Consider the following 14,883-nt stretch of genomic DNA (forward strand, 5'->3'; position numbering starts at 1 on the left):
TGAAGAAAATGTCCGGTTTTATAATGCAGGGACATGTGACATGCAGATCCTATCACACATGCCGTTGCTTCTCTGGCTCAAAGTCCACTTAGCTGTGTGTGTGTCTGGGATTGGCTGACATGCTGGCCCGCCCCACAAGACGCGCGCACTTAGGGAAGGAAGACAAGAAAAAAAAAAAAAAAAAATGGCGATCGCCATTATAGAAACAGCAGTGATCTGAAGGCGCTGTTCACGCACACTATACACTGAAATGTGATAATAGTTTGATTCACAGAGTGACTTACACTATTACAGCAGAAACCAAGCTATGATTTAGCTGTTTTTTGGCTGCTAGAACCGTTCTCGAACGTTTCTAGAACTACCGAGCTTTTGCAAAAAGCTCGAGTTCTAGTTCGATCTAGAACATGCCCCAAAATCACTCGAGCCGCGAACTGGAGAACCACGAACCACGAACCGCGCTCAACTCTACCAACGACAAGGTGTACCCAGTTGGGATAGTACCCGGTCACTCTCAGCCCTTAGCCACATTGAGGCCTATTTTAGACCCATGGTAAGGTTTTAATATTAGAGAGTGTAGGTAAAACAAAGCTAGTATTAACCCATTATTACCCAGCAAGCCACCCGGCTTCAGGGCTGCTGGAAGAGTTGGATACAGCACCAGATGATGGCACTTCTATGAAAGCACCATTTTCTGGGGCGGCTGCGGACTGCAATTCGCAGCAGAGGGGCCCAGAAAGCTCAGGCCAACCTGTGCTGCGGATTCCAATTCCCGGCTGCATAGTTGTACCTGGCTGGACACAAAAATGGGGCGAAGCCCATGTCGATTTTTTTTTTTAATTATTTCATGAAATTCATGAAATAATTAAAAAAAGGGCTTCCCTTTTTTTTTTTAGTTCCCAGCCGGGTACGAATAGGCAGCTGGGGGTTGGGGGCAGCCGTACCTGCCTGCTGTACCTGGCTAGCATACAAAAATATGGCGAAGCCCACGTCATTTTTTGGGTGGGCAAAAAACTCCTACATACAGTCCTGGATGGAGTATGCGTAGCCTTGTAGTTGTGAAGCTGCTGTCTGCTCTCCTGCATACACTAGTGAATGGAGCATGCTGAGCCTTGTAGTATGCAGAACTACAAGGCTCAGCATACTCCATCCAGGACTGTATGCAGGAGTTTTTTGCCTCCCAAAAAAATTACGCGGGCTTCGCCATGTTTTTGTATGCTAACCAGGTACAACAGGCAGCTACAGGCTGCCCCCAACCCCCAGCTGCCTATTCGTACCTGTCTGGGAACCAAATATATAGGGAAGCCCTTCTTTTTTTTAATTATTTCATGAATTTCATGAAATAATTAAAAAAAAAATGACGTGGGCTTCGCCCAATTTTTGTGTCCAGCCAGGTACAACTAGGCAGCTGGGGATTGGAATCGCAGCGCAGGGTGTCCAAGCTTTCTGGGCACTTCTGCTGCCTATTGCAGTCTGCAGCCGCCCCACAAAATGGCGCTTTCATAGAAGCGCCATCTTCTGCTTCTGTATCCAACTCTTCCAGCTGCCCTGGTGACGGGTGGCTCGCTGGGTAATAATGGGGTTAGAGCTAGCTGTATATTATCAACTGGTCCTAAGCCCGAAATTCATGGTGTCACGCCAATATTAGACATGGCCACCATGAATTTCTTGTACAGATAAAAAAAACGCAACAAACAGAAAAATGTTTTTTATTAGAAATAAAACACAACACAATTAGTGACTCCATCTTTATTGAAATAAAGAACCCCTCTCCGCAATAATCCTGGGTCAAGGGTCCCGCACCCTCCAATCCGGATGCAATATCATCTGATCGGTTTGCTGGAAGGCAAAGCGATCAGATGATGTGTCAGGTTGAAAGGCCTGAATCACATGACACAGCAGCTGATTGTATAAACGGCTTTTATACAATCAGCTGATGCATCAGTGCAAAAAAACCCAAACAAACTACACACTTCTGTGCAGACTCCTGTCCGACAGCAGCAGCTGATAGTGTAGCCGGACGGGCGGTAAAAAGCCGGCCTCACCGCTCGACTTTTAGTGTCAGCTGATTCCGTCAGGTGACCGCATTAGCTGATCATCGCCAGGTCTGAGAGAGAGAAAAGAGAGAGGGAAGAGAGAGAAAAGAGAGAAAATAGAAGAGAGAGAGGGAGGGAAGAGAGAGCGAGAGAAGAGAGAGAGAAGAGAAAGTGAAGAGAGAAGAGAGAGTGAAGAGAGAGAAGAGAGAGAGGAGAGAGAGAAGAGAGAGAGAGGAGAGAGAGAAGAGAGAAAGAGAAGAGAGAGAGAGGAGAGAGAGAAGAGAGAGAGAGAAGAGAGAGATAAGAGAGAGGAGAGAGAGAGAGGGGAGAGAGAGGAGATGAGAGAGAGAGAAGAGGGAGAGTGAGAAGAGAGAGAGAAGAGAAAGGAGAGAGAGAATAGAGAGAGAGAAGAGAGAGAGAGGAGAGGAGAGATAGAGAAGAGGGAGAGAGAGAAGAGAGAGAGAAGAGAGAGAAGAGAGAGAAAGATAAAAGAGAGAGGGGAGAGAGAAGAGAGAACAAGAGAGAGAGAGAGAACAAGAGAGAGAGAGAACAAGAGAGAGAAAGAACAAGAGAGAGAAGAGAGAGAGAGGAGAGAGCAATGCAGCCTCATTCCGTGAACTGCTCTGATTTTAGAGGTGTGGCCCGCGGCTCACAACTGATGTCCGGCTCCTCCCCTCAGTGCATAATTAAATTAAGTAATAAATATAATTTAAAATTAAAAATAAATTCTTTACCGGCGCGGCCGGGACTTGAACTCGTGAACTAATGCTTCTTATGCAGTAGCTCTAACCATTGAACCACTGCCTCTAATGAGAAACATAGAAAGATTTGGTTATCTTGATCTCTGCATTGCAGAGTGAAGTCCCCGGTGAAAGCGCGGCTCACTTCAGGTGCTGGTGGAGAGGACACAGATCGCTCGTGTTCTACGGGGCTTCCTGTTCTCTTCATGTAGCAGAGCTGACAGTGTCGTGTGGATTACTTCGGACCTGGATTGTTGTTTGGGGATTAATAGAGGTAAATGAGGGTTTTTTTGTCTTTTATTCCAAATAAAGGATTTTTCGCTGTGTGTGTTTCTTTACTTTCACTTACAGGTTAATCATGGAAGGTGTCTCGGGGAGACGCTTGCCATGATTAACCCCGTTATTACCTCGATTGCCACTGCACTGGGGCAATTCGGGATGAGCTGGTTAGAGTCCCTGGACTGTTGCATCTAATGGATGCGGCAATTCCTGGCGGCTGCTGGGTCATATTGTTAGGCTGGAGGGCTCCACATAATGTGGTGCTCTCCATCCTGATAATACCAGCCTCCAGCCGTGTGGCTTTATCCTGGCTGGTATCAAAATTGGGGGGAACCGCATTTTTTTTTTTATTTACTTATTCATTTCACTGCGCGATATAGGCCCGCCCACCAGCGGCTGTGATTGGTTGCAGTGAAACAGCTGTCACTCATCGTGGGGGCGTGTCTGACTGCAACCAATCATGCATACATCATACATCAGGTGCCGCGTCGAACCAAACGAAACGCAAACAGTGGCATCCATCGTCCAACAGGGTGACCACGTACAACACCAGGAAGAAATGGTGACGGAACCGAGCACTCTGTGTGCTGATTCAGAAATTGACCCACAAGGTAACTTTTAGATTATTAACCTGACCGACCACCATTTGTCTGATGATGAAGTTTGTCTACTGTCCAGAGGCCTTTCTTTCTCGCCCACTAAAGTGCTTGATAAATTTGAGCTCACCAAAGATGTATACCTCTTCTGCAGGCAATTGGTCTTCAAACTTTTATACCATCAACCAGGAGTCATTGATACTCTACCTGCAGAGGATAGACAAGTCTTCCGTGATTTGTTGGAATTGTTGGAAGAAAGTGGGAACCTTGGAGGTAAGAAGATCCCATTTACATCACGTATGCCGTCCCAAGCCACACCCTCATTCTCTCTGTTCCCAGCAGTACACATTTCTTATGAGACAATGTGTCGCGATATACAGAAACTTAAGATTGTTCCTTTCCAACAGAACAACCTTACTGCTGCGGAACAAAGAGCTTTGTCTGATCTCAAAAATAACAACACCTTTATTGTTATAGAATCTGACAAAGGAGGAAATGTGGTTTTGTGATCTATATACCAGGGAAGCTCTTAGGCAGCTTAAGAACTCAACCTCCTATGCGGTTCTCCCCTCGGATCCCACTGACTCCTATAAAAAACGTTTGGATAGACTTTTGGGTCGAGCTTTCGATTTGGGTATAATTTCCAAACGTGAAAGAGAATTTCTCACAACACGTTTTCCTATCACACCCACGTTTATATGCTCCCCAAGGTGCATAAGTCCTTTGTGGACCCACCTCGTAGGCCAATAATTTTGGGCATAGGGGGCCTCTATGAACGTGTGTGTGTTTATTTGGATTTTTATTTGCAGCCTTATGTTTTTGCTCTTGACTCGTACATCAGGGACTCGTCACATCTCATCACCCAATTGGAACAAGTTGAACTGCATGCTGGTACCTTATTGGTCACCATTTCCGTTGAGTCATTGTACACCTGTATCGAACATGATTTGGGAATCCAGGCGGTCACCTACTTCTTTGATCAACGGTCTACAGGTGACAGAAAGCATGATTCTTTTCTTTTGGATTTGTTACAACTAGTCCTACACAACAGTTTTTTTGTTTTTAATCGTGTTTTCTATAAACAGGTTTCCGGGACCGCGATGGCTGCCCACTGTGCCCCCTCCTATGCCAACCTATTTTTGGGTTGGTGGGAGGGGACACATGTGGAACTCACCGCCCCATTTCAGCGCAACGTGGTAAAATGGTATCGTTACATAGACGATGTCTTGTTTTTTTGGACAGGTGATCGTCCATCTTGTGAAGAATTCATTGCTCAACTTAACGACAACCCGTGGCATATCAGGCTCTCATCAAGTATTTCGACTGTTTCTGTGGACTTTTTTGATTTGAAGATCTCCTTGGAAGAAAATCGTGTTGTCACCTCCCTGTTTCGGACCAGACTGCGACCAATAGTGTGTTACACTATACATCCTTTCACCCCAGGCATGTGCATGATGGCATACCCAGGGGTCAATTCCTCAGGGCACGCCGCAACTGTACTAATCCTACTACTTTCAGGAACGAAGCACAGGCACTTACCACACGTTTTCTTCAAAGAGGTTATCCCCGCAAAGTGGTTTCCAAGGCTTTTGAGCACTCTGCCAACATTCCAAGGTCTGATACCTTTCGGGGCAAACAACGTAGTGAGCCTTGTACCATCAATCTTACAACTGCGTATAATAACCATTGGGATAAGATTTGGCGAATTTTGGAGAAAAATTGGGACATCCTGCTTAGTGAACCCAGGTTGGTTCCATTTATCAGTACTCGCCCCAAGCTTACCGCAAAACGGGCTAAAATTTAAAAGATATTCTCTCCTCTAGCCATTTCCTAAGACCTACAATTCCCTTGGGTCGAGGGCACAGATTGGTTGGCTCTTTTCCCTGTGGCGATTGTACCATCTGCCCCTTTATGGCTGCTAATAGATGCATTGAAATTTCTATCTTTCCAGGGACCATAACGACTAAAATTTATTCCAACTGTCGGATGAAGAATGTGGTATATCTGTTCACATGTGGCTGCCCGAAATTATACGTGGGGCAGACCACTCAGGAGCTTCGATGGCGGATACAGCACCACTTTTCGGACATTGGACGGGCAAAGAAAGATCAGGCCCAAGGTAAGCCCATAACATCAGTGGCCAAACATTTTTTGGAAATGCACAACGGCTCGTTACAGGGTGTCCGGATTTTGGTGTTGGAATCCGTGCCCTCCAACATTCGTGGAGGTAGATTCTCGGATGAACTGTTGAGAAGAGAGGCCAGATGGATTTACCAACTACGGAGCCTTTCCCCTAACGGACTTAATGAGGAGCTTTTGTTTACAGGCTTTTACAAGAAATAAGAAATAGTTCCTTTGATTCTCCCTGGCTAGCACCGTGGACAAGGGGCCTTATATTTATTTATTGGGCCTTTGTCCACGCTGCTGCCCCGCTTGTGTCCTTTGGTTTGGTGTTTGGTTTTGGAGGTGGCCCATTTCTATATAACTGGACGGGTCTCTCTGGTCATCTAAACTCCTTTCAGGGTGGTTGGTTGTCACTCCTTTTCCTCCTTTTGGGTTTTTCATTGCCGGTTTTTTTTTTTTGTTTTTTTTTCTGCTTCATTGCAGGTTTATTAATTTATTATTTTTCAGATTAATACATTTAATTCTTTTGGCAGTTTTGTTTGTCCGAAATCAATATGATGGACCGCTGGATTGTCTGCAATATGATATTTCTATCGTTGTGAGGAAGACCCTACAACTTCAAGAAGAAATGAATCGAACCTTTATGTCTGATTGTTCCATCTGCATAAATGTTTTTCATAATTGTACCTTCATTGTTTGTTTTGTATACATTCCCCTAACCTTCCTTGTAGCCCGACATTTTGCTGCCCCTTGCCATGTGGTCCGGTACATTATATATTGGGTAATGCATGTGTGTAGTAGCATCTATATGTAAAGAGACTGTTTGGCTCTAAGCATGCTTGGTCCTGTATGCAGGAGGGTGCAAGCTTGCATATATTTCTATATCCTTTCTCCATCAATATATCATATGGTTCTCCAAAACACCATATGATTTTCCAAGGATATGATAGTTCATGTTTGTCCCAGGTACATTTTCATATGGTAGGCACGGTGCATTTTAAACGGCAAAAAGGTTGATTAACTCTATGCTTACCTTATCGACTACTGGGCTGTAATCCGCTTATATTACATATTGCCTTTGTTGATCTATTTGTATATGAACGCTGGCAGTACATTCATTCTTATCTAAATATTGTAACCCACAGCGTGTGCGGCACTTGTGTTATTCCAAATATAGCGCCGTGGCTTTTTGCATATGCGCAGAAACTGCTTATTTTAGTATTTGTTTGTTCTCAGCGCTTCAGCTTATCGCGCATGCGCACATGAGATTTGCGCAGCTAGTGGGATTCTCTATACCGCCTTTTACTCTATATTGCTAACGCATGCGCACATGATACTTCCTGAGACATTTTTCTATTCATGTGACTGTGATCACGTGGCAACATGGCAGCTCCCATCGGGCGTCCTCCATCTCCATGGCATTCTTTCCTCGCTTCATTTTCACATGCTGGTATGCAATTTTGTAATTATGTTGTATTATAAAAAGGCACGTTGTTCCTCTTACCTCACATTTCCCCTGAGGAAGCTACACCTTGTTTGTAGCGATACGCGTGGGGACAGCACCTCACCCCTCCATTCCATGCCTTCACCCCTTAGTGTGTCCATCCGTAGGTAGTATTGGTTGTGTTATTTCTGCTTTAAATAATGTTTATTGCTGCTGGTATTACTATATTGCCTATCCACCTCAGTATTAACTGGGACTGTGATTTGTTAAGTTGATTTTGTACTGTCCATCTGTTTTCCTGATGGCCCCAGTTTATGGACACTGTGTTTAAATTATTGTATCACTCCATTTTTGTGGGGTTTGGGCTTCCTGAGGGTGTAAGGTTTCCTTCGGGTATTACACCATTGGCACCCTTAGTGTGTGTTTCCTGTAAGCTGTTTTTGCTTTTTTAATTGATTTTAATTGTTTGTTGGTACTTGTGCCTATGCTTTAATAAAGATATTTTTGTATATTTATGAATTTGGTGATCCCACTTTCTTTGCACATCTTTTTTCTCTTGTTGTTGCATTCTAGCTTACTAATGTGCTAAGTGGCTTTGATCCCTTCTTTACTTTCCATTTATTTTTTGGTGCCCTCCCTCCTTTGTCTTTTACTGACTGCAACCAATCATGGGCGCCGGTGGGAGGGGAAGGCACAGAATACCTGATTGAATAATGAAGCGGCAGCCATTTTCAAAAGTGGAAAATCCGCCGGATATTTGTGACAGCCGTGCAGTGAAATGCGCGTGATCGATGAGTAGGAAAGAGAGAGGGATTGTGCTGGGGACGCAGGTTGCATGCAGATATGCAACGTGCGCACATACTTACTGTGAAAAGCCTAGCTTTTGGTGATCAAACCATTCTCGAATGTAACTCGAACTGCCGAACTTTAAGCAAATCGTTCAAGTTCATCGAACAACTCGAACACCCCCCAAAATCACTCGAACATGAAATTGGCGAACCATTCGACTTGAAAATCACTCAACTCTATTCATAACTCCAACTTCCAGCTTCACGAACCCTCAAGATCAAAAAACGTACAAGCTACGCCATTATACCAATTACAAATCTCTCAATATGATATATGCTCTTATTTGTCTGTGACAGTTTGTATACGTTGGTCAGACCACGCAGGAATTGCGACACTGTATTCAGAAACATTTTTCAGACATAGCTCTGGCGTCAAAACATCTTAAACAGGGAAAAACTATCTCTATGGTTGCAAACTATTTCCTAAATCATCATGATAGTAAACTTGGGGGTACGTCTATAGTGGGTCTCGATAAGGTCCTTAGTAGTATCAGGGAAGGTACTCTTATTCCAGCATTATTGAGGTCCGAATCCTGGTGGATTTTTCAGTTGGATTCTGTTATGCCCAATGGGATTAATGAGAATTTACTCTTTACAGGACATTATAAAGTGTGAATTGGTGAATTCGAGTATACCATAAGGGGCTGAATACTGTAGGGAGTATACATGAGATGCATTTCAGGTTATATACAGTGCCTACAAGTAGTATTTAACCCCCTGCAGATTTAGCAGGTTTGATAAGATGCAAATAAGTTAGAGCCTGTAAACTTCAAACAAGAGCAGGATTTATTAACAGATGCATAAATCTTACAAACCAACAAGTTATGTTGCTCAGTTAAATTTTAATAAATTTTCAACATAAAAGTGTGGGTCAATTATTATTCAACCCCTAGGTTTAATATTTTGTGGAATAACCCTTGTTTGCAATTACAGCTAATAATCGTCTTTTATAAGACCTGATCAGGCCGGCACAGGTCTCTGGAGTTATCTTGGCCCACTCCTCCATGCAGATCTTCTCCAAGTTATCTAGGTTCTTTGGGTGTCTCATGTGGACTTTAATCTTGAGCTCCTTCCACAAGTTTTCAATTGGGTTAAGGTCAGGAGACTGACTAGGCCACTGCAACACCTTGATTTTTTTCCCTCTTGAACAAGGCCTTGGTTTTCTTGGCTGTGTGCTTTGGGTCGTTGTCTTGTTGGAAGATGAAATGACGACCCATCTTAAGATCCTTGATGGAGGAGCGGAGGTTCTTGGCCAAAATCTCCAGGTAGGCCGTGCTATCCATCTTCCCATGGATGCGGACCAGATGGCCAGGCCCCTTGGCTGAGAAACAGCCCCACAGCATGATGCTGCCACCACCATGCTTGACTGTAGGGATGGTATTCTTGGGGTCGTATGCAGTGCCATCCAGTCTCCAAACGTCACGTGTGTGGTTGGCACCAAAGATCTCGATCTTGGTCTCATCAGACCAGAGAACCTTGAACCAGTCTGTCTCAGAGTCCTCCAAGTGATCATGAGCAAACTGTAGACGAGCCTTGACATGATGCTTTGAAAGTAAAGGTACCTTACGGGCTCGTCTGGAACGGACACCATTGCGGTGGAGTACGTTACTTATGGTATTGACTGAAACCAATGTCCCCACTGCCATGAGATCTTCCCGGAGCTCCTTCCTTGTTGTCCTTGGGTTAGCCTTGATTCTTTGGACAAGCCTGGCCTCGGCACGGGTGGAAACTTTCAAAGGCTGTCCAGGCCGTGGAAGGCTAACAGTAGTTCCATAAGCCTTCCACTTCCGGATGATGCTCCCAACAGTGGATACAGGTAGGCCCAACTCCTTGGAAAGGGTTTTGTACCCCTTGCCAGCCTTGTGACCCTCCACGATCTTGTCTCTGATGGCCTTGGAATGCTCCTTTGTCTTTCCCATGTTGACCAAGTATGAGTGCTGTTCACAAGTTTGGGGAGGGTCTTAATTAGTCAGAAAAGGCTGGAAAAAGAGATAATTAATCCAAACATGTGAAGCTCATTGTTCTTTGTGCCTGAAAAACTTCTTAATACTTTAGGGGAACCAAACAGAATTCTTGTGGTTTGAGGGGTTGAATAATAAATTACCCTCTGAATAAACTTTTCACAATTTAAAAAAAAAAAATAAAAAAGAAATAACATTTTTTTTTGCTGCAGTGCATTTCACACTTCCAGGCTGATCTACAGTCCAAATGTCACAATGACAAGTTAATTCCGAATGTGTAAACCTGCTAAATCTGCAGGGGGTTGAATACTACTTGTAGGCACTGTATCTCTGCTGTTTCCGTTTTGATGTTCCCCCTGTTTTGTTATAATCAAGTATTGTCATATGCATAATTATATACAAATTTGTAATGTATGTAATGTTTCTCACTATTCCAATTGCCCCTCATAATTGCTGCCGTTACTATGTTGTTCAGACATGTTTGACATCCTTGATTATAAAGAAGCTCATTTTTTGATATGCACATCGTTTATTTTTTATACATTTCCCTGCACACTTGTATTGAAAATGTAAGTATAGTGCTGCTACTGCTTTCCCCGCATTCAATTGAATTGGGGGGCGGGCATACAGCATCACATATGGTCACATGACCACTATTGCCAGTGCTGTGCTCCTGGGAGAATGCACTACTTAGAATTCTGGGAGCGCTGAGGTCACTTCCGGTCACGTGGGCGGAGCTATGTGTTCCACTGTGGAACACAAACCACAGCAGTATTCACAGTGCAATATGGAGTCACAATGTAATTAGTTGCATCCCAGCTTGCAACTCCACACACAGGTGTAAGTAGTCTGGCATTAACAGAAGTTGTGTATATATATGTCTGACCTCAAGTAAATGTCAGTATACCCCTGAGGAAGCCACTCATGGTGGCGTAACTCGTGGGGCGTGTGGGCGTTTACACCACCTCTGATTCATGCTGCTCTGGAAATTATTAGCAGGCTTTCTTTATTTTGCACCAAATATGACTGCAGGATTGTATTTTTGACTATGTATAGTGCAAACCAATGGTTTTTGTTAGCCTGTTCATGCTTTATATACTAATATCTGAGGTCCCATGGTGTATACATGCTGCATTATGGAGGGACTCTTTTTGTGAGTCTCCCCCTAACCCCTTAACGACCCATGACGTACTGGGTACGTCATGGATCATGTGCCGGTAAGCCCCGCCCCCTGCTGCCGCCAGGTGGCGGCGATCCACGCACATATCAGCTGTTATCAACAGCTGACATGTGTGCCTGCTAGCCGCGGGTGGAATCGCTTCCACCCGCGGCCATTAACCCCTTACATTTCGCTGTCAAAATCTTGGCAGCGATATGTATTTGGGCGCCTCCATGACAGTCACTTACTCCGCCCCCACTGGAAGTCACGTGACATGATCACGTGACTTTTGGCGGTTGCCATGGTAGCACAGGGTCATGTGATGACGCCTGTAGCTAACATGACTCACTTCCTCTCAATGCCGGAATACAGCCGGCATTGAAAGTGAAGCAGCAAATCTGCAGTTCTCAGCTCTGTAGCTGAGATCTGCAGATAGTGCAGAGCGATCGGATTGCTGATCGCTATAGCCCCCTAGGAAAACTAGTAAAATAAAAAAAAAAGTAAAAAAAAAAGTTTTAAAAAATTAAAAAAAAAAATAAAAAAACCTAAAAGTTCAAATCACCCCCCTTTCACCCCATTGAAAATTAAAGGGTTAAAAAAATAAAAAATACACACATATTTGGTATCGCCACGTTCATAAATGCCCGATCTATCAAAATATAAAATCAATGAATCTGATCAGTAAACGGCGTAGCAAAAAAAAAATTCCAAACGCCAAAATTACGTTTTTTGGTTGCCGCAAATTTTGCGCAAAATGCAATAACAGGTGATCAAAACGTAGCATCTGCGCAAATATAGTACCGTTAAAAACGTCAGGTCGAGACGCAAAAAATAAGCTATAATTGAGCCTCAGATCCTGAAAAATGAGAATGCTACGGGTTTTGGAAAATGGCGCAAAACGTGCGCCATGTTTTTTGGACAAGCTTGTGAATTTTTTTTAACCCTTTAGATACAAAGAAACCTATACATGTTTGGTGTCTACAAACTCACACCGACCTGAGGTATCACATAGATACCTCAGTTTTACCATATAGTGAACACAATGAATAAAATATTCCAAAAACTATTGTACGATCACACTTTTTTTGCAATTTTTCCGCACTTGGAATTTTTTTGCCGTTTTCCAGTACACTATATGGTAAAACTTATGGTTTCATTTAAAAGTACAGCTCGTCCCGCAAAAAACAAGCCCTCATATGGCAAGATTGATGGAAAAATAAAAAAGTTACGCCTCTCAGAAGAAGGGGAGCAAAAAACAAAAACGCAAAAACAGAAAGTGCCCGGGAGCTGAAGGGGTTAAAATGTGTACAAATAAACTTTTTCACGTTTTGCATATGATTACATGGACTCTATGGTTTTTCTAGATTTTTGGTGATTTTGAACCATTCCAATATTTATCCGAACCTCCCTCCAGATGAACCCAATTTTCTGTATGTAACCTCTACTCCAGACAAAAAAAGAGACAGTTGCATGAACATGAAACATGAAAGACTTACATGAAACATGAACCCCATGAATGTAAGAATATAGATATGCATTACTGCTAAAGGAAATCTAAGAAAAAATGGAGATATTTAGCATACAAAAATGTCAATTTTTATATCTGCCCAGTGGCCACGTCAAGGCATACTTTGTATACTGGGTACCTACTCTGAACTGAAGCATCTCTCTAGGTTTAAAAACCTAGTGTATGGGTAAGTAGGAACCTGCTGTAGAGAATAAAATCACCTGTGGCTAGTGTAGGAGGGGTGCACGGTCAGACACTGTAAGCCAAATACTGTGCATCAGATGTACCAGTGTGACTGGTGACCTATGCAAACCTCATCTGTATGCGTGCTTAATACCAGCATCCACCTCCTCCATGAAATGATAGGCTGTGAGCGGTAGTGTTATGGGAGATTAGGATAAGGTGGTAAATATCCCAATTACTAGTTGGGGCCCACCGTGCTCCAAATGACAAAGGAGCTTCTGGCAACCCAAAGGTTAGGCGGAGACTAGAGAGCTGGGTGGCTCTGAAATAATAGGGGCCTGATCCAAGTTAAATAACACTTAAATCAGGAGACTGTGAACCCTGTTAGCATCACAGGGTCCACTCACACAGCACAAGAATTGCCTGTTGTCTGTACAGGAGACCTGGAAGCCGGACACGTGTGTAAGGACATGTCAGACTGGACGTCAACCCAGCTAGCGTTTCGGTGTACCTTTGGCGCTACAATAACCATGTGTGCAGGGAACACATCAGGCCGGGTGGTGACCAGGTAGCGTTGACCGGAAGACTACCAAAAAAGCGCCCTGTCGGCCACGTGTGTATGACACGTCAGACAGAAAATTTGAACAAAAGAGAAAAACCAAAACAAGATACCAAAACAAGACACATCAGACAGAGCGGTCCCCCGATTAGCGTTTCTGTCCACGAGGGCTCTCAACTGGCCACGTGTGTACAGGATACGTCAGGCCAGGTAGTCACACCAGTATCGTTGACTGGGAAGCTGATATCAGGAGGACAGGTGGGTCAGCAGCAGCAGCCCAGTTGACTCCACTGGGCTGCACTAGCTGGACTGGATGGTAGGAGATGAAAGCCCGGCACCTGACCCTTAACGTGCTGAGCCACGGGTGTCTTGGCGTGACAAGTAGAGTTGAGCGCGGTTCGTGGTTTGTGGTTCTCCAGTTCGCGGTTCGAGTGATTTTGGGGGCTGTTCTAGATCGAACTAGAACTCGAGCTTTTTGTTAAAAGCTCGATAGTTCTAGTTACATTCGAGAACGGTTCTAGCAGCAAAAAGCCAAGCAAATTACTAGCTGGCTTTTCACTGTAATAGTGTAAGTCACTCTGTGACTCACACTCTTATGAAATTCCAGCGTATAGTGTGCGGGGACTGCGCATTCAGATCACTGCTGCTGGAATAATGGTGATCGCCATTTTTTTTTTTTCCTTGTCTTCCTTCCCTAAGCGTGCGTGTAGTGGGGCGGGCCAGCATGTCAGCCAATCTCAGACACACACACAGCTAAGTGGACATTTAGCCAGAGAAGCAACGGCATGTGTGATAGGATTTCCATGTCACATGTCCCTGCATTATAAATACGGGCATCTGCCAGTCTGGACGCCATTATCTGCCTTCTGCGTCTAAGTGTCAGTCACCGCAGGTGCAGCTCCTGTCTCCAAAACTGCTGTGCACGCTCTACACACAGCACTATACAGAATAGGGATAGAAGTTTCTTTCAGCCCTTGTATGGGCTAATAACAGCGGGCTCAGAGCCATAGGTGACACTCAGGTCCGTGGAAAGAGGTTTTAACAGCTACAGATAAGAGCGTCTGTATAGCTAAGGTCAGGGAGTTCCTTGCAGCATTTCACCATTAGGAGGGATAGAAAGTGAGGCTTCCTTTCCTCTATACTGACCCACAAACCTGCCACTTTACCCTCCTGCCCTTTGCACACTCAAGGTCATTGTTACTAAGCCATTATACTTGCAAACACTGAGGAAACTTAGTGGCATCCTAAAAGTGGCTGTTGGACTTCCATTAGTGTCCCACTAGTGCAAATCTATTTGCAGCCCCTCTGCATTGCACACTCAAGCTCATTGTTACTAAGCCATTATACTAGCAAACACTGAGGAAACTTAGTGGCATCCTAAAAGTGGCTGTTGGACTTCCTAGTGCCCTACTAGTGCAATTCTATTTGCAGCACCTCTGCATTGCACGCT

Source organism: Anomaloglossus baeobatrachus, chromosome 1 (assembly GCF_048569485.1).
Source record: "Anomaloglossus baeobatrachus isolate aAnoBae1 chromosome 1, aAnoBae1.hap1, whole genome shotgun sequence".
NCBI classification, from domain to species: domain Eukaryota; kingdom Metazoa; phylum Chordata; class Amphibia; order Anura; family Aromobatidae; genus Anomaloglossus; species Anomaloglossus baeobatrachus.